The 20,679-nt window shown below is 37.1% G+C and overlaps 1 protein-coding gene across 14 annotated transcripts in view; it reads left to right on the forward strand.

The window, feature by feature from the left end:
• LOC111934667 (uncharacterized) overlaps nucleotides 1-20,679 on the forward strand; it is a 113,545-nt gene that overhangs the window by 22,334 nt on the left and 70,532 nt on the right. For 13 of the 14 annotated variants that reach the window (XR_015275539.1, XR_015275538.1, XR_015275542.1 and 10 more), the window contains one exon: nucleotides 6,359-6,471. The gene's annotated coding sequence lies outside the window, so the exon portion shown is untranslated. Of the gene's footprint in view, nucleotides 1-6,358; nucleotides 6,472-16,261; nucleotides 16,336-20,182; nucleotides 20,338-20,679 lie in introns of those variants that run through there. The other variant, XM_086848177.1, reaches the window with a different exon arrangement.

Consider the following 20,679-nt stretch of genomic DNA (forward strand, 5'->3'; position numbering starts at 1 on the left):
GATTACATTTTCCTGTTTTATTTCACATAGGTGTTTGAATTATCCTCTTGCTTACTGCAGAAGAGCTCAAGAACCAGTTTGAATCTTCCTTTGAAGCTATTTGATTGTGAATTGTCCTTTTTTAAACTTGAAAAGCTCAAACCTTTCTATTCACCCAGCATGCCTGTATTATGCTCTTGAAGAAGAGAGTTTGTGAGAGAGTGATGAGGCTTGCAGCAAAACCCCCAGGAGCCAGGGTGGCTGCCAGGATGCTTCTCATGCCACCAAATCCCTCAGTTGAGGCAGCTCATCTGAGCACCTATTTATTCATTGGTTTATTTGGTTAGATCATTATTTATTTATTTATTTATAATTGGAACTTTTCAAAACAAAGTGTTTTGGGAGAATGGCAGTTCTGTGGCATGAGGATGAGTTTTCAGCATTTATCTTGCACACTTTGCATTTATTACACATAATATTGCACACTCTGGTGTTCTGTACACCAGAGACCGAAAATATTGCTGGGTCTCTTCAATGGGACACATTAACTCTTTCCTGGGGTTCCACTGAGGTGGGTGTTCAAATCCTACCATCTTCCTTGTGTGAAGATATTTTTACATTGCAGCAGCTGGGGTGGTGCACTGACACAGATATTGTATATTCACTTTTAATACATGGAATTTTTAATGTCCCATTTCCCACATATGATAAGTGATGGAGGGAACTCTAAAGCATTTCAGTGACCATAGGATAGATTTTTGGTAGGGAAAATGTTGAATTTCATGGCTTTTTTTCTACCAGTACCTATTCTTTTAGAATTATGATTTATTTGTAAGATGTTTTCCATCTTTCAATTGAAGTGAAGTATGTGTGCATAATATTAACTTCTTATAGGGCACATATAAAATTCCAGGTAAGTGGGAATCATGTGACTGGCAAGGGATAAAAGTTCTCTGCACCATTCTGCTTCAAAATAGAATTATTGTGCCACCTAATTTGTTGTTTTTCCTATTTCTTACAGAGAAAAAGAAAATTGCATGACAAAGGTTAATATAACAATCTCCTCTTATTACAGTGATTTATGTATGCTGAGCATTAACAGCAGAATGTCATCCAGCTCTCCTTTAATTTGCAGACATCTGGATTTTTCTTTGTTGGGATCACAGTGGTAGATGACAAAGCTGTACTCTTGAGAAATAGGAGAGAACACTGTCATTCAGAGCTTGTTATACCACAAACACTGAACTCTTAACAGTTATCTCTGGCAAGTCAGTGGACTTCAAAAATAGAGCTCTGTTTTTATCCAAATGATCCTCACTAATGAAATACATGGGGAAGAATATTATATTCGTCTTAAAATTATTCTGATCCTATAATATGTCAAATGACTGTAGATAGTGGTTCAAACAACCTAAATGTGAATTCTCCTGCAATTTTAATTCAGAGGTGTCAGTGCTGCAATTTGCAATGATTATGGTTTAAAGCAGCCAGTTTTGTTTCTTTCTGTAATGAGAGATATAATTTATGTTTTAGAAATGTTTGAAAAGTGAAGGGCAGGGTAGTTTGATTAAGGTAAAATACATTTTGACATGTTTGAATCAATTGTAATGAGAATTTTTCATTTTATTGGTGTTTTAACCCAGAATGATCTTGATGTTGTGCAAAAGTATGGCTTGTAAAAAACAATATTTCATTACACTGGGTTTCACTGCTCTCTCTGTAGATCAGCCACCTCTGACATGAAATGCAGATTTCAAACATTACACTTCAATGGAAAATGATAATTTAGCAAAAGGAATATTCTTATCTGAGAAGCAAGATGAGAATTTTAGTTTGCACTAAATAAATATATGAGCTGAAATTTAAGTACAATATAAATGCTTACAATAGCCTCAAAATGTATTGTAGCACTTTTAGCACCTTCACTCGTCAGTTATAATTCTTGTAACAACCACAGAAGCTTTGCTTCTTTTCCTCAAACTCATTTATGATATTTAATAAGGTAATAGCTTTTAAGCTGAAAAGGATCCTCATCTTGAAGGACTGTCCACATCAAAAATCCCAGTAACAGTCAAAGTATAAAGGGAAGAAATTATGTTTCATACGTACCTGGGCCAGAAAATGAATTTTCCCATTTGCTCTCAGATGAGACAGTCTTATTGCAGGTTGTTTTTGTTAGGTTTTTTTTGTTATTTATTTTAAATATTTTTATGTTTAAATTTTTCTGCTTTGCAATGTGTAATGAAGATTTGATGCAGTACAAAGTTCAGCAACTCCAAAGGCATCCTTTTCAACTATGACTCCAAGTTGAATCCCTTTTTATGGAAGCAAGTTTGGCTTTCAGAATGTTTTAGCCAGTGTTTAGCACCCAGGTAGTTTTGAATTTGTGGTTCAATTCCTCTAAAACACAGTGGTAATGACTACACCAAAACCTTTTCAGCAGAACTCTTTCTGATGTCATCGCAAAGACTTTTAACAGAAGTGAGAAAACTAATTTCTCAGCTCCCAAAATGCAGTTTATGACCCTTCTTGAAGTGGAAAATGGATGTTGTCTGCACACTTTGTTCCTGTTTTCTCTTTACCTTCTGATTAGTTCTAGAAAGTTCCTGCCTTTCTGGGATCTGCTTTAGCTTTGCACTGCAGGCAGTGGGCCACAGGTCTTACTTACTGAACAGTGTTTTGAGTAGTATTTCTAGTTTTTGATATGATTGCATAAAACTTCTCTGCTCAGATTAAAATGTAGTTTAGAAACTCTTGAAGTCAAGGCTGACATTAAGTTAAAATAATAGTAATGAAGACAATGAGAGGCAGAGAGAAGATTTTTTTCTTATAATTATTTTGCTGTGATGTCTCTCTAGGTCTGTGAGAAAAAAACAACTTTTTTTTTTCATAACAAAATTAGTAATCAGGAATGTATTTTATAGCATAACTGAATAGGTAAATTAGAGTGTAAGAAAAGAGCACAGACTGTTCTTCTCTTTGAAATAAAATCATTGTTGCAGGACATATGTTTCATATGTAGCTAATCTGTGCAGTTGGCTACTGTTTGTTATTTAACACTCAGTGTGTGCTCGGTAAGCATACGGCTGTATTAATCAAATCAACATTATTTTGCTCCCATACAAAACTTTTTTCATCTGTAGACTATTTAGGAAGAGGAAAAGAAAACAAACTCACCTGGTGTTGCAAATGAAGACAGATAATTTAACACCAAAATTAGCTTAAGAGAATGCAGCACCATGAAGTGCTGTATGAAGTAAGTACTTTTGGGTGGAAAAGGGAAAAAAAAACAGCTAAAGAGAGATCTTCCCTCTGAGAAATACTTGATGTGATGGATTTTTAAATGATCAGTAACACCTGATAGAGAAAAACACTATGCACTTATCCTTGTTTTTTAAGCTTTTCCTAGGGAAAATTTACCTGTAAATCTTACCTGTGCTTCTCTGGTAAATGTTCCACGAGCATTTGAATCCAGCACGTGCATTGGCTGAAGTTCTAGATAATATTGTTGAAAATATTTTAGTTAAGTTTGTGTCAAACAGTGCTTGTTCTACTTTATTATCTCCCTTTACTTGTAGCTCATTGCTGTTGTGTATGGAAAATCTGGGAAATTTTTTTTCTTATTAGACAGTGAAGAAGAGATTACTTCTGACAGTCTTTAAGAAAACAATCATACTAACCTTAGGACTAAATAGAAATAAGAAATTAGAGAAGTTGCATCTGGTTTCATTCAGGAGAAGGTGTTTGTTGCATAAATAAATCTGGATGATATTTCAACTTCTTTCTTCCTCATCATCAAGAATGTAGTTAACTTGCTGTGCCTGTCAGTTCACTAAAGGGAAATTTTGCTGGCTGACAATAACCCTATTTCAGGAAAAAAGTACAGAAGTCTGAACTCTCTCTGTTTGGGGAATGTGAAATAAAGAAATAAATATTTTTATGAAATAAATCCTGACTTATCCCCTCACTCTCCCTATGACCCCTCTTCCCTCTTGTCATAGTAAAATAAAGCCCTTTCCATCCTAACGTCATGTTACAGCATTAGTGTGATTCCTTTAGTAATTAATAGAATTTGGGCTCCAGCGTAGTCAGTTTTGATTAAGCAAACATTAAATTAATTCAATCTGCAAACACTTAACTCTGTTAGGGCTATTGAGGGGAGAAAGCATTTGGATGGACGGCAGGACGCATCTTCATCGGATTGCTCGCCACCTCCGAGTAGTTAACAGTGGGATCAATACAGCTCCTCCAGCTATAATAAAATGGCTTCGACAAGCTCATCTGGGGCTGAGAACACAGTATACACATTGATTTCCTGGCCTGATATAACCCATTTACCTATTCAGCTAGTCCGTTAAGGAAGGTGTAAGGCTACAAAGGCCCAAGGGAGCAATGATGCCTGTAAGTAGGTTAGCAAATACTTGGAAATGTCTTAATTTGTTTTACAGTTACTACTTCAGGGAGATGCATTTTTTATTGTTTTGGGTTTTTTTTTAAAGGAAAAGTTTTACATGTAATTTCTTAGTATGTTGTAATTGCTTTTAAGTTGGGAGACATAGAGTGCTCTTTGCCTATTTTTTGTATTCATTCAGGTCCTCACTCTTCTCAGGAGCTTGAATATTTATGGTCCCCACACCTTTGACTTCTCTCCCTTCCAGCTCTGAAATGTACACACTATAAAGAACATACCAAGCCAAAATTTGTCCTCTGTCATCCTCTATTTTTAAATTCACTTGGCTTTCTTTCTTGAGCCTGAGAGAGAAAAGGGGATAGAAAGGGATTTTCTCTTTGTGAACTGGCAAAACATTGTTTCATGTTGAGTTCTTGCATTTCTGGTTATTTCTGTATTCTCACTTGCTGAGCTCCAATTTGCATAAGTGGAAATGGGAAGGGTATTTCTAATCCAGCTGTACTACCAGACTCTGATGACTTCTGCTTTACTCTGCCTGTGAGAGCCTATGGCTACCGGAGAGGAGAAGCAACCAGCACTTGATTCTGGCCTCTGGTAAATACTGAATTTGAGTGTTCCAACCAAGGGTAGTTTCCTGTGAAAGCAGCCTGTTAAGTGGCTTAGAAATCTGTCCAATTCTTCCCACTTTCCACTTTTATGCCATGTATGAAGTGACCAGTAAAATTTCCAGTAGCCTCTCTCATATAATTTCAAACGTTGTACCATGAAATGAATAGCAAAGACGGATATTTGTGATGCCATGTCCTAAAACACAGGTCTAGGTATGTGAAAAAGCCAGGTTTTTTTTCATGATTATTCATTTCATTGCTCCCAAACTCCGTTTTTTGTTTCTGTTTCGTTACTGGCTTGTTTTATTCCCTCTGTGCTTCTGCACTGGGCGGGTGGATACTCAAACCACTCATGAGGAAAGATATATTGAAAAAGACAGAATGGTAAAGCAGCTGATAGGCAGTTATTAGATTCAGATAAACTGTAATCTTAAGTCATCTTATGAGCATGCTAATTACACAATGACATTACCTACATAGAGTGCCACTGCTTTGTTAGCATGTTATGCAAGGTCCGTTATTAACACTGCAAGAAAGGACTTCCTCTCATTAGATGGTTATGCAAAACTGTAATTATACTTGCCTGTGAAAAATGGTGAAGTTATGAAAGGCTTGCTTCTGGAGGGCTTTACTGCCCCCCCTTTGCAGATTATAATCACTCTTTCTGTGGAGTGAGGGTGACACAATGTAAAGTAAGAAATTTGTTTCCATCTCAGGTTTAGAATTCAGTAATCTCTTTATCTTTCTCCAGGAAAACTATCATCTGTGTTATTGTAGCATTAAAATAATAAGAATTCTGTGGTAGATTGGCATCTGTAATTTTGAAGAGAAATTTGGGTGCTGTCACTGGAGAGAAGCTAAGCAGCGAATGACTCGATTTTAAAATTTCTTTAAAATAGAAACAAAATACTTTAGATGTAATAATGACTAGTGGTTTCAAATAATGCTTTTTTAGAATTGAAATGCATTTTTTTGCTACTGGATACACCTTTTCCTTTTTAGGTGTGTAAAACTGTGATATGGCCCTCCTGTGAAAATCCTGCATTGTGCAAGAAATACCCCCAAGCTCTTCAGCAGTAATGCAGTAATAGTCATCTCTCAAAAGCAGTATTACTGTAGATAGCCTCAAACAGACAAGAAGAGGGATTTCACATCAGTTTTCACCCATAACATTATGGCCACAAAGCTTTAGCTGTGTCCTTTGAAGAGTTCTTCTTCATAAACAGAGCATTTGCCCACACCTGGTTTTCCTGGGATCCATTCTAGAGACCAGGTGGTCAAAATGGCTTTTACAGTTCTGCAAAAGTGTGCTTAGATTTTATTTATTTATATACTTTTTATTTTCTGTTTTCTTTTTCAGGAAAAGCCTGTGAAGCCCCCTCTTCAAAGCTTTCTTTTTTGGAGTTGTCATGCCAAAGGAGGATTTAATTAGGGTTCTGTATGTGCATTTCCAATGGAAATGGTCACACTTGGGTAAGGAACATTTTGTTTCTATTCCAAAAGTATCTCTGTATTTTAATAGATTTTTGTCCACATAAATTTTACACCTGTTATGAAAATATTCCATGTCCTTAAAATCAAGCTATCTTAAATTTAATTAGAGATTAAGGGTTTTAGGTTTATGCTATCAAGTATCAAAATTTGGTTGCAGCATTTTGTTTGAACCATGCATGGGTTTTATACTAATTATGTAAATCAGAAGCACTACTTCTTCTACTTTTACTTTATTAATTATGAGATGAAATTATGGTAATTGGAGTTTGAAGGCAGCACACTCAGAAATTTTCAGTATACTTCTGAGGCCAGAGAGCTGCACAATGAAGATGTTTTGAGAAAGGCAGAGGAATCCTTTGATGTTGTGATTGAACAAGTTTTGTCCATATCTTCTATATCATTGAGTGCAGGTGAGCAGGTGGCCGTGTGCTGTAGGGCAGGGTGAGGGCTGGAGGCCTCTCCCAGGATTATGGAAAAAGCAGATATAATTTCAGGGTACAAAACAGGTTTAGTGGACAGTGAGCAGCTGATGCTCCTTTCTGATTATCCTAAAATATAAAAGTAAAATGAAACATAGCAGAAGAATATCCATTATATGAGATGTTAGAAGGCAATCAGGTATGAAATGACAGCAGGAGAAGCCAAAAGAGAAGAGACAACTGATGAACATTTAATGGTACTGAGGAAATAATCTGGGCTGGGGCCTAGGAGCAGACTAGAAAATGTTACAGCACTCAGTGCAAGTGGAGATGAGAGTTTCAGGGGAATTTAATTGTTGAGAGAGAAGAATATTACTGCTGTGAAGTTTTGAAGTGCAAGCTGAGAGACTTGCTTCATGGGAGATGCTTGGGGGTCATTAGCAAAGAATGGAATTGAAATCAAGAGTGTGATAATACTGAACACTTCCATAGCAAGGCAGAAGGGTTGTAGAAGAATTTCTAGGATGCAGCCTGGTGAAAATAATCCAAAAGTAACAGAGAAGGTCTTACTTGGATTAACTTGCCTTGATAAGCTACAGCACTGTTTAATAATAGAGCTCGTGAAACTCACTCAGGCTCTCACTTCCTTTCATGCTTTCCCAATAAACATCTAGTTTACTGGCTTTAAACACCTAGGTGGATCATGGTTTTCACATAATAGGGACTAACATTCTCAATTGTCAGTGGCAAAAGGCCACACTTATTTCAAGTGAGTGCAAGGGCTGCCTGAGACAAAATGGAAACGACACAGAGCACTGACGCTGTTGTGGCCTCAAGCTGACACACAGGTTACACCAAAACAGTGCATTGCTAAAGGCAACCAGCACAGCACTAGCACTAAATCTAACAGGCTGGAAAAAAACAGCACTAAGAATATCCCTAGTGGCTTACAGGAGTGCACCTCACTTTGTGCCAGGGCCATGTGTAACACAGCTACAGGACAGGACTGAAAGAGAAAGTGACACTAAAAGTGGGAAGAATCGGAGCGAGGAAGTTATTCCTAGAAATCTGGCAAAGGCAGAAAGGACATGTGAACCCAGGAACATCAACCAGAAGTCTTGTCTTGCAGCACATGACTCTTTGAAGTTGAAGTTGTTGGGGATGTGAAGAGCTTATTATAACAAATATGTTGATTATTAGTGATGAAAAGAATGGAAAATTTTATGACAAGGTTAAAGGTTTGAACATATGAATTTCTTAAATGCTCCATGTGTGTAGTTTTATCCTGGGCAATCAGGTTAAAACATCAGTGAAAATTTAAAAAAATGGCTGAAGCCCTTTCCTTTTAATCCTTGTAATCTAAAATTTTCATGGAAGATTCCATTTTTAGCCATCCTGAGTTTTAGAAGAGGACATCAGCACCATTTGAGGTAACAGACAGTGAGATATCTCTGCTTTTGCACAGAATCACCACATAATAGAAGACCTCAGCAGCTTAATATCTATTGAGAATGTTAGAAAATACCGAAAAAAACAGGGATGTTTAAAATAACAGGTCTTTAGATTGTTCCAAGAAACAGAGGATAACCTAAATTTGGCCTTCACTGTCTAAATTAGGTCACATTGCGTGTGAGCTGCTCAGGCATGGCCAGGTTTTATATCTATTGAAGCTACTTTTCTTTTTTGTGTGGAATAACTTTTGTGTACAAGTTACTATGGCTTGGTTCACTTAAATGTTTTACAAATCTTCACAGACCTTTCTGAACTATCTCATTTTTTAGGGCTGAGCTTATGATTTTCGTGGTTTAGAGCATTTTTGTGAATACTTAGCATGGTATACTCAGCCTTTGTGAGTCAGTGACTTAGATTGCAAATATAAGTGATTTAACTTCTGCTTGAATAGTACCCATCATACAAGCCAAGACATTCTTTTAATAAGTGAGACTAATAAATAAAGCAAAAGGATTGGAGTCAGAGGGTCCAGAGCCCTGCCGTCAGTCTGACTCAACTCAAGCAATTACCTAAGTAATGCAGCAATAAACAAAGAAGAAATCAAATGGATTTTTCACTCCAGAATTAAAAAAAAAAAAAGTTTTGTTTCTTTTATCCTTGACTTCTAAGGCCACAGCCACACACAGAGCTAGGGCAGCAAAAGCACCTCGCACTTCATAGAGTGAGGCATACGTTCTGCCTGGGAAACAAAACATCTTACTCTAAAAAGAGTGGTTTGAAAATTAATAACCAGGAAAGTACATTTTCTTTCTTTCTTTCCCTCCTCCCTTCTTCCTCCTGAGCCCTACAATGTATAAAAGTGGAGCAATTATTATGCATAAAAATATATATAATAAATAATTTCAAAGGCAAAGAAGGGATTCAAAAAACTGAAGCACAGATGAATGGACTTCTCCATGCATGGCAGTGATGCATGGACAGAAATGATACATAATTTTCTGTGGTGAAAAATTTGATGTGTAGAAATTAATTCATCAAGAATATAGAAGTTTCAAGTCAAATTGTAACTTTGTGGTGTGTTTTCTTAAGATTTTCTAGGTAGCTTCAGATCATGAATTCTAAATCTGACTTTGTTGTTCAACTTATTTTATTTTTTTTACTATGGGGTAGGGTTGTTTTTTTTTTTTTTTTTTTTTAATTAAATATCACCTTACAAATGAGTCTGTTGATTTTTTCCAGAAAAGAAGAGATAAAGACCTTCTTCCTTTGCTCTCCACAGTTAATTTGGAGAACACTTGGTATCTCTCATGGCCACAGTCTCAGCACTGAAAATGTCTATGCAGCATTCTCATGGGTGGAAACTGGTCTTCAAAAGCACACATTTCAAGAAAAAAACTTAAAGTAGGAAAGCTTTTTTCCTATTCCTCAAATTCCTGTGTGCTTTTAAAATTGTAGTTTTCCAAAATGCCCTTTATTATGTGTTCTTTTTAAATAATAGTTTTCAAATAATGGCCTTTTGGGAGGCTTTTCCTAGGTCACAGGTCTGTGTATGGTATCACAGTAAAATGAGTTTGTGACTGACAGACCCTAGTGTGACATGCAAATGTACTTATACCATATACTTTTTACATTTTCCTGAGCATGCAGCCATATTTTTCCTCAAAATTTTGAAATAAACCCTGAATTCTCCATTTTTCTTGTCTCTCACCCCCACTCCCTGTTTCTCAGAGGTGGGACCATTCTATTCAGTAAGATTTTAAAGATTAAGCACACAAGCAGAGATATAGGTAGCTGATTGGGGTAGCATGGATATAACTGGGTCATGGGAAACTCTTTTCCCAGTGCCTCTTTTCCCAACAGTGTCTATGGGAGCAGGGAGCTTAATGAGCTGGTTTTGACACAGGATGCGTGGGCAGGCCTTGCTGTTATCTGTTTGGTTCTGGAGAAACACTCAATCACAACTGAATGTAAGAATTGGCATTGGAAATTTGGCAGAAAGCAATACTGTCCTAATGGCAAGATTTAAAATGAATATTTCAATTTTGGTGCCAGAATATAGTAACTAGTGGATGAAATTGCTCATAAAGCATTCAGCAGCCTCATTAAGATGGGTCATATTGTCTGCAGGCAGGAGTAGTCTTGGAAGATGAATCTTTCTCTGTCCTTAGAACTGTTGTTTAAAGAATAAAATCCAGCATCTGGTACTAATTTAAAGCCTTGTCCATGCTGCAGAATTAAGGTCCTAGGCAATTATTTGAAAGTTTTCATTTTGGTTTCTAATGGGTAATGGTGCAGCTCATAGATGTCTTAGTAATTTAGGTGTGTGCCACAAAGCCTCAGGTGATTGAGCCACAATGAGTTCTGCACATGTGTGCTTACCTTTAGGTGTATGGGTAGTAAAATGCACTGGAATGGGGTTATTTTACTTTTGTGGTAAACACTGTTTCTCCCTAATTTGTGCTGAAATAATAATCTTGTCAGTTACACAGTAAGTAAAAATACTTCCAATAATTTTGTTTTATTGGCATGACCAAAAATGAAAATGCATTTTTTTTGGTGGTGAAAAAGCAAAACAGGGACTTTTAAACCATACCCTCTCTTATATAGACTATCCACATAAGTTTTAAATGCAAAGCTTATTTATTTGAAGACTTCTATTAGTTCATAGCCTTCTCTTTCCGCCAGTGTCGTGTTGTTCCATGGAGAAGTCTCTGGCGGTGAGTTGAAACAATTTCTTCTCTTTGCTAACTTTCCCACGTAGTCATGGATCACTCTAATAAAACTAATAATAGAAATTGAATATGTATGAGATTCCTGTTCCTGTCCCCTTTGCAGTGAGTAGTGTAAGCAGAAGCCATTGATATCTGGAGAGTATCAAAATTAACACGAGAAAAGCTCAGTTAAAATGTTTACTTAAAAATATTTCAGTAGCTTTTATTGAGCTACCTCGTGGTCCCGCTGCAGCGAGGGAAGTGCTCTCACACATGCATAGAGATGTCATGCTGAGCTTTGCTGCAACGTTCTGGGGCTGCCTCAGAACCCTGCGCTGCTATTAGAGTAGAAAACATGTAATGTATTATTTGGTTTGAAACCATAAAAATGATTTTTGTTTGTCATGCTCTGCTCTGCATGGTCTCAAGGTATTTTGCTGTTTAACTCGAATTTCAGATCCTTGTGGCATGTGGTAGAAATGTTACAGTCGTGTTTTTTTTCCCTCTTCTTCTTCTTTTTCTTATCTACATAAACAACATAACTTTGTCAGAAAATTGAAAATGTGCACTTTGTCCCATCAGCTAAAATGGGCTGTCAGATAATGCTATTTTTTCTCCATTGCATCAGATGAATGATGTAAATGGTTTTTGGCTTTGGAGTTTTTTGCAAGGCACTAGAGTAAATGATCAGAGTAGTAACATTTTTAACCTTATCTATCATACTGAAACATTTTTTCTGCCTCCAATAAAACATGTCAGAGTCGATTAAGGACATTCTTCAATGAGGTATAATTCACAGATTTTAGTAGCGAATCCAAGAGCACTGAAGTATTAAAGAGGCTGTGAATACTTAATTACGGATATGTTGCCATCCTACCTTTTACTGAATTCCCTTAACACTTTGGTGCTCTGTATCTGAAAATGCTCTTTTCCTCTGATGGTGAAGTAAAAGGAAAAGCCAGGTACAATGGCAGAGCATATGTCACATTGTATCTAGTGACAGTGCAGTGAGAGATACTGCTGTTCTAGTACATTCAGCTGTGCTTATCTGGTACATGAGTGCACATTACTTTCCATGGGCTTGGATCACTTTGGACAGTATCATTAAATGCCACGTCATTACCTGTTATGGAGTAGTGCTTTTGCTTGAAGTGCCTCCTGGGATACATGCAACAGTAGGAAGAATGATGGGTAAAGATGGAAGCAGCATTAAATTTTCAATGGAAACACTATTGACTTTGACTTTTCAGAAGCCTTATCTTTTAGATGGTGTTTGTCACAGAACCTGTAAGGCTGTGGATGTTCGTCAGCTGAAAGTTGCAGGCAGTTGAACGATATGGACAGGTGAAGGCTCCAGAGGGATCAGCTGGGCTAGCATCGAGCTGGAGGGGGTAAATTGAAGGTTTATTTATCCAATTCACTGTCAAGGTCAGCTTGCTGGAGAGCTGTCCTATGTGTGCTTACAAAATGCCAAAATCCTGGCAAATTGTCTGAAAGAGCCTCCAAATCACTGACCTTTGTACAACTCACATCAGCATGCCACTGTCTTTTAACAGTATCCTTAGAGTGCATTAAATAGTTTGTAAAATCAAGCTTTTAATGTCAGCAGAAGTAACTTTTTATTTTCAGCAATAAGGAAAAAAAATAAAAGACATCTAATGACGATAGAAAGAAACACATGAAATAGAGAGGATGTTTCATCTGAAATGCTTTTAGAATCTACTTCTTTTTCAGAGCGTTCTTCAGAGCATGTTTTAGAGAGGCTGTTTCTCTTCCTCACCAGATAAAACATCTAAAACGTTTGGATTTCTTTTTCTCTTTCAATATGTGGTCCTTAGCATACTTCTATTAAAAAATCTAGATTTGCCTTTAGCCTTCTTTAACTCTCTCAGGTGAGCTGCTCAGATTTTAAGCTAATTAGAGCTTAATTTATTCTTTTAATTAGTTGCAAGAGAGTTTTTAACTGTCTAGTTTCATGTGTTTCTCCAGTATCTGTGTTAGGCATTTGTTAGAAACAGGTCATTTTTTTTTAAAAAATACTGATAACTAGATATACCTCTAAGTAGGTTATATGTATCCTTTTGAAAACGTATATATATATAGGGGAAAAAGTGGGATATACCTTAGTTTACTGTGAAGCATTTACCACCCTCCCCTCCAAAGCCATTTAAATTGTCTATGCTTAACTGAAGTAGCCTGAAAATAAAAACACAGCAGGTTTAACCATAATTGGCTTAGTCTTTTAAAGGGGTAATGGTACATTTGGCTGTTTTAGTGAATGGTTTTTCACTTGCTTTGTAGTAGGTCTTGTTTCCATTTAAATATACAAGGCTCTTCATAGCCAAGTGAAAGACAGATATTTGTGGAGCTTTTGTTTTACATTTTGGTATTTTGCAGTGTGCTTCTGGTCTTGTTTTCTCATTTTTACTTTTATATTTTTCCCCCCTTGTTCATTAATGAGATACCCAAATGAGTGTTTTTCTGAATTCAACTTTGTAATTTTCTATTTTCTTCCCCTTGTTTGTTACCTCCCCGTGCAAACTCAATTTTCTAAGTAAGACAGCTCAACTTGCATTTTCCCCAGAAAGGAATATTAGTGCCAATACACCACACCTCTTGTGGCATGGGTGAAAATTATTGACCAGGAATGGATGAACTGGAAAATCAATTTTAGCCCTATTTTGAGAACCTTCATGTGGAACCCTCTTACTACTTTAATTCCCAAGTATACTTGTCTGTTAATGTGGAGTGTATTTCCAAATTGTATCAAAATCTATTTCAATGTTTTGATACCCTGTTGTTGATTTGTATTTTATTAGTATGTATATATCTCTGAACATTTTCAGAGTTTGAAACAGGAATAGTTTTTGTAAGAACAAAGAAAAATATGAGGCCTTGAAGTTTCTTAGCTGTGGCAAAAATATAAATTTTGGTGTATGTAAAAGTTTGGAATATATGTAATTCCTATTAATTTTATGACTCGTGTGTAAATCATTGTTTAAGTACTTTTTAGACCATAGAGATTTTATATGATGGCTGCTGAGGGCTGCCTTTGAGCCATAATACATGATCACGTGAACCTGCTGTAGTTCACAGATCACTGACTTGACAGAACTTTATTATTATTTAATATTTATGTTACAATATTGCCCAGAGTCCCCAGCCTTAGACAATGCCCTGTTACAGTGGGTATTGTACAAACATCGATGTAGACATGATCAATGTCTCGAGGAGCTCCGAGCTGTTGTAGTTATAAGGTCACGCTGCAATGAAGTTAAAGTCTGCGTAAACTTTGCAAAAAAAGTTTTGCAATGTGCCAGCTTTGAAGTAGGAGAGATCAAATCAAAGAGAGTGGAGAGACAAGGATTCCACCTGTGTGACAAAGCAGAGCCTGCCTTTATCGTTGGTGAGTACACATTTAGACAGAACAAAAGCAAGACTCAGTTATGTTACAGTGCCTTGGGGTGCATGCTGCATTTCAAATCCAGGCATTAGCCTATGTTTTATATGCTTTATATTCTACTTTAATTGAAATTTATGCATTTTCAGAGTGAGATTTAGCAGATAAAAGAGGAAAAAAGTATTTCACAGATAGTATGTCTGAATTTCATACTGTATGTCTGCACTCCTGGCAGTCATGGTTTGCATTAAAAGGGTTAACAGGTATGATTTACATTGGGCTGGCCCAATGAGAAAGTTTGTATATTGAGTATGTGTTCTGTGCTGGAAATGTTGGTCATGGAAATGGAAATGTTATTGAACAGAGTTTATTTCTCTCTCTGACTGTATTTTCAGTTTAAACCTTGCCTTTTTACATGGCATTAATTAGTGAAAAACAGATGCAGAGTAGATATACAGAGCTGTCATATTTTCTAGCCTTCAAGTTTTGTCTTAGTTATTTTCTCTTGGTCTAGTCTTTAGATACTGAGTAAGGAAGATTCCCTTTTGGTTTTTTTTTTTGGTTTGTGGGGTTTTTTTTTTCTGTTATTGAAATTAGCAGGATTTGGTAAAGCTTCCTTGGCTCCTTGGTGTCCTAATATTTCTCTAGCAGAGTTGGGAAAGTTTCTCTTTCAGGGAGAGATACTGCCTCTCACTAAAAAAGTTGAATGTTTATGATGAAATAGAGAGGATTTGTTCTATTGTTCAAAAATACATTGTTTACTATTTCTTTTGATTTATACAGAACTATAAGTAATTAATCTTCAGAATCTGAGATCCTTGGGCTCTAATTTGAATACCATAAAAATACCATTTTTTGCTGTAATTCTTAGTATGTAATATTTTAGTGGCAACAAAGTATGTTTAAGGAATCTTGTACTAGCAATAATATTATCTTTTAGGGGAGTCTTGGTTAAGCAAAGGGAGGAAATTGTCTTGTGGTGTTCTCTGGATGTTGGAAGTGAATTATAGCAGCTCTGAGGATAACTTAGTTGGCTCCTTTCATTTTTAGCTAACCATCCAATTGACTTCTGCACAAAAAAGTGTTCATATGTTTTTGAGCTCTTCCTCTTGTTCTTGCTGACTATCTGAACCAACCAAGAGTTTGTTTCAGACTTGAGACACAAACATGGTTTCTGAAGGCAGTGTTTTGCTGCAGGGCATCTGATTGCTTCCATTTGCTGGGTGTGGGATATGGGTTTTGGTAGGAAGAACTCAAGGGCAATCAGTGCTGTCAGAATACCCAGCCCTGCTCAGTTTGCTGGTGGCTGTTCATAGCTCTGAAATGCTGGTTCAACAGTCCATGTTATCACACAGCATGAGTCAAGTTTCTCTTTTACACGCATGATCCATGTGCTAATCTGGAAATGCATAGAAACTTCTGTGCCTGCCTGATGACCACTATGGATTCTGCAATCCAGGGGTCTCATAAAAACACAAAATATCTGAGCCATAGAGAATGATACTTTTTCTTTTTTCTCTTTCCTGTGAAATGTTAGGATATTTTGTTTTCCCCTTAAATTTGGATGGAACAAACTCCTTTGACACATCACACATTCCTCCTCTTGTGCTTGCTTCCTGTGACTTTCTCCAAGTGCAGTTCTGCTCTCACTGAGCTTGAAGCCCTCTTTCAACAGCAGAGTTTAAAGCAGAGAGGCACTGCTGTTTATGAACACTTTCCTTTTGAACTAGTGTTTGTAGAGAGAAAAGGCAATGTACCTAAACTAAGAAATTTTGTCTATTCTGCAGCAGGCAGCGGCGTTCCCTGAGCTCCTGCATTGATGATTTCATCTTTGGAGGCTGATGGTGGTGTGAGCACCTTGGTATGTGCTGTGATGATTGAGAGCATCCCTTGCTCCTTTTGCTCAGAAATCTGCAGAGGTTTGAATAACAGGTTATATAAGCACAATGGCTTTTAGAGAATGAGGACGTAGTAATAGGGCCATCAGGAACGTGCTGAGTATCTGTCCTAATAATGCACCATAAAATTAATATGTACCTTTGCAGTAGTTGCTGAAGGTGTCTGCCTCTTTGCAGATCAATTTGATATAGTGTTCTGTCTGTACAGAAATTGTGCAGTTCATTTTCTGTGGTTAAAAAAGCAGACATTCTGGATTATATGACAGAATTTGATGATTTTGATAATCCATTAACATTTAAAATAAGAGGAAAGTACAAAGCTGAAAAGAGACCTTAGTATGAATTTGAGGACATTTGATGAAAGGTCTAAATTTAATATTATATCTTATTATTGTCTGAGCCATCTGGGGTTTTCTTTGTACCTTCCACATCACTGAATGTATTCTCATCATACAAGTCCTTTTTTTCAGTATGCAATTTTATTTCATATCTGCCAAATCTGCCAAATGTAGATATTAGACAATTTCAAGAATGTAGGAAATGGGAGAAATTACCTGCAATGATTATGGAATGTGAAGATCTTAATCTCTTGGGCTAAACAAAAAACAATGAAAACATCTTTAATAAAAAAAAATAAAAATAGCTGTATATGTATATGAAGCTTTGGAGCTGAACTTGGTCTACTTCATGTACCCAAAGTGTGATGGATGTATCAGTTTCTTCATTATCATATAAAGAACTCCTAGAGCACTGCATGAAATATCATCAGAGTTAGCAGGGCCAAAAGGAGAAATTGCCCTGTGAGCAGTGAATTCAGGTTTCTTGAAACAAGTTTGCTGGACTGATGCTTTTATTGAAAAAAACTAAAAAACCTCAACAACGGCAAAAGCCCACAATAAATCCCAGCCCTCCAGCTGTTGAGGATTCCTTCCCAGGGAGCCGGGGCACAGCAGGGTGAGGGAGCCCAGAGCCAGCCCAGGCTGAGCAGGAACATCCCAGACTACAGAGCTTCAGGCTGCAAGGGGATAAAGCCCAGCAGTTCCTTTTTTGGGGTCTCTCAGGGGCACCAGCTCGGGCTGTTCCTTGTAACTGCTCTGTCATTCCATTGTTTAAAGGATGCAGAGCTACTGGAGCCACCCCGTGAAGGGCCCTCAGCCCCAGCAGTGCCAGTCTGGGGTGGAGGGGCTGTCACAGGGCGGCTCCTGGATGAGCAAACAGAGTTCTTACCTGGGCATGGGTCCTAATCACAGAAGCTGTGTTAAGGAAAGCTTCCTGCTTTATCAGATAGACCCTGTCTCTATTCATAGCACGGTGCTGGGGCTGAAGGAGAAAGAAATTCAGATCTGTAGGTGAAGAATCAGGAAATGCATCCATCTAGTTCTGATTTTAGGAAAAGTCAAATGACAGATACATATACACTTGGAAAAACTACATGTTTTATGACACTGAGAGTCTCAGAAGAGACTATTTGAACATTATAACTTTATGCCTAACTGTGGTGCTGTCAAGACAATGCATAATGTTTTCACATCTAAAATTTAACTACACTGTATTTATTGTTTTGCTCAAGAACATTAAAGGAATCTTATCTGTCAACATACAAGAGCAATGAATGAACAGCTTAAATTACAAGAGTAAATTAAATGTCAACTTTATTTCACCAAAACAGGCTGTTCTTTTCTGTTAGCAGAGGTTATAACCACTGTCTTGAAATATTTGCTGTTGAAAAATGATTGACAAGTGTGGACAGAAGTGTGTAAATGCAACAGGTTTTTAATTTACTTGATTACCATATTTATTACAAGCATACGGGTAAGTTTGGAAAAATAACTTCATTGTTGTATTGTGTTAGCTCAAATCCCCTGTATTCACTGTAGTTTCAAATTTTACTGCTCTCTCTGTTCTCATATTGGCCATGTTTTTGCAACTAGAGTATAGCTCTGTGTTTTATTTTATACGAGTAAATCACTGAGACCCAGTAAAAATGTAAAAAACCCTAATAGATAAAAATGATATATACTTTTGGCTTGGAGTACATGATCTATTTCTCCAAAGTATTTTGAAGACCTCTTCAAATTCTGTATGTGCTTGTAAATTGCCTGTTATTAAAATAACTCTTTTAGGTGTAACAAAAAAGAAAAAGAAGTTATAAAATAATGTACATATTGCTGTTGAAACCTCCCTCACCTGTACGTCTGCATTTGTTTGCTGGTCTTTGAGAAGAGAATTTCTTGGAGCCAAGACTGTATGCAGCTTTATACTGGGATTAGAGAATTATAGTTCTTAGGGAAGGTTCAGAAAGACATAACAGATAAGTGAAATGTTATTTCACAAGGTCTGCTTCCTTGTGTGGGATATTTCTCCTTGACGGGAACATATAAAAGTGTTTATCTAATGTATCCACACTGTGTATAGTGAAAGAAAAGGGAGTAACAGGTCTTTATCAAAACTATTCACGTGGAAGGGCATGATGTAGCATAAACCAAAAGAGGAGTTTATTTGTGGCAAAATTATGGGCATCTCTCATGCCTTTCATCTCCAACAAATGCACGTTTGCCTGTGTTGTGTTCATAAATGAGTGCTCTGCCTGCCTGGAATATGGACTCCTAGAACCAAACAACTTGAACTGGATGAAAAATGAGAGGGCTAAAAATTATGCTGCTGAAGCAAGGCAGTATTTATTCTTGTGGTCAGAGCTATATGAGAAAAGCCCTCAATCTGCAATTTTCAATATATCTGTTCTGGGTGAAGATGAAAGAATTGCTAATTGAGTTTACAGTATGTAAGACTCTGGGCTATGTAAGGGTAGGTTATCATTACCTCTGTGTTGTCAGTTGTAAATCTATCTGCTTCTGTGGTCTAGAAAGTCTCTTCTCATAAAATGATGGTCCAGTATTTTTTGAGCCAAGATGTTCCCTCTCCAGCATATGTCAGAAATAGTGACATAAGACAGAAACTCTCATAATACTAGCCATGAACCAAAAGGAATGTGTCTTGTTAACAACTTTGGAAAGACTCAGCTCTCATTGTAACTGCCTTCTAGAAGCTACATGCAAGAGAGGATAAAAATTATAAAATATAACCATGATGTATTTTCCAGATGAAGCAATAGTTTATAATGATAGTCACTATAAAGTTAATTTTTACTTGAACAGAGCTGAGCTTAATGGTTTTCAATTATACTAATTTGAGTCATGGGTTTAGTTCATGTGGATTTTGCAACCCCTGGGTTTTGCTTTTATGTCTTCTCCCTTAAATGCTTGGCTTCTTTCTTTTGCATTATGCCCTTCCCATTCTCTTTTAGCAGGGAACATCAGGCAGTGATGGGATGGCTCCATCCCCTTCCATTTCCATCAGAATTTAATTTCTGTGAGGAAGAAGATTAAACATGTAATTTGAAAATAAGGTCTCATGTTCCAAATGGCTTTGTCATCCGGCACATGCTCAAGGAAGAATGTCCAAAAGTAGGTCACCTTTCTCTGACAGAGGATGAAATCTCTATTCCACCTAAGTTTTCTAAGGCACTCTGAATTGGCAAGGAATTAGGCTCCTTATAAATGCATCAGTTTAAATTGATTTGTGCTGAGGCCTCATATCTGCAGTAAGTATGTTTTGGGATTTTTTACTTTAGACTATGGTTAGTGTGGTCACTGGCACCAAACATCCTCATCCTGATTATATTTGGAGATGACTGAAAAACAGCTGCTGATTTGCACCTTTTACTTGCATTGACTAATAGAGCACATCTGGTACACATCTGGTAGAGCTTCTGATTTTTTTAAATTTTTTTTTTTTTTTTGCCTACAAAAGGAATCTGGAATCAGGTCATCAAAACAGTTTTATTAACAAAGCCAACTACAATAAGAGGGAATAAATTCACCCAAAGCTGTACCACTGTTCTGGACTGAAAAGCTGGTGTAGGGACAGCCTCTGACCAGTGCCATGGCCGTGTGTCTGAACAGAGGGTGAGAAATTCTCTGTTACATCTTCTGCCCATCATGCCTCTCTGTGTAATTTCTTTCTGATTTTTCATTTGTTTGTATTATAAATCCCATGTCCTTTCTTCACTGTCTTGTTCCTTTTTGTTTTTTTCTAACTTCATCCCTGACCTCCCTGCAGTGGAGGCTGCTGCAGGCTGTGTCTGTGTTTCTGTTCGAGGGTGGAGTTGGTCAGTGTTGGCCACAAACCCAATGGCCACTGTTTTTCAGAGTGTATGTTGCATTAAAGACAACTGGGCACCTCTGGGGCTCCACCCATCATGAAATTTGAGGAATTGTGGTATTCATTTGCTGATTTAAATGATCCCA

Source organism: Cyanistes caeruleus, chromosome 12 (genome assembly GCF_971803275.1).
Source record: "Cyanistes caeruleus chromosome 12, bCyaCae1.hap1.1, whole genome shotgun sequence".
In the NCBI taxonomy this organism is placed as follows: Eukaryota; Metazoa; Chordata; class Aves; order Passeriformes; family Paridae; genus Cyanistes; species Cyanistes caeruleus.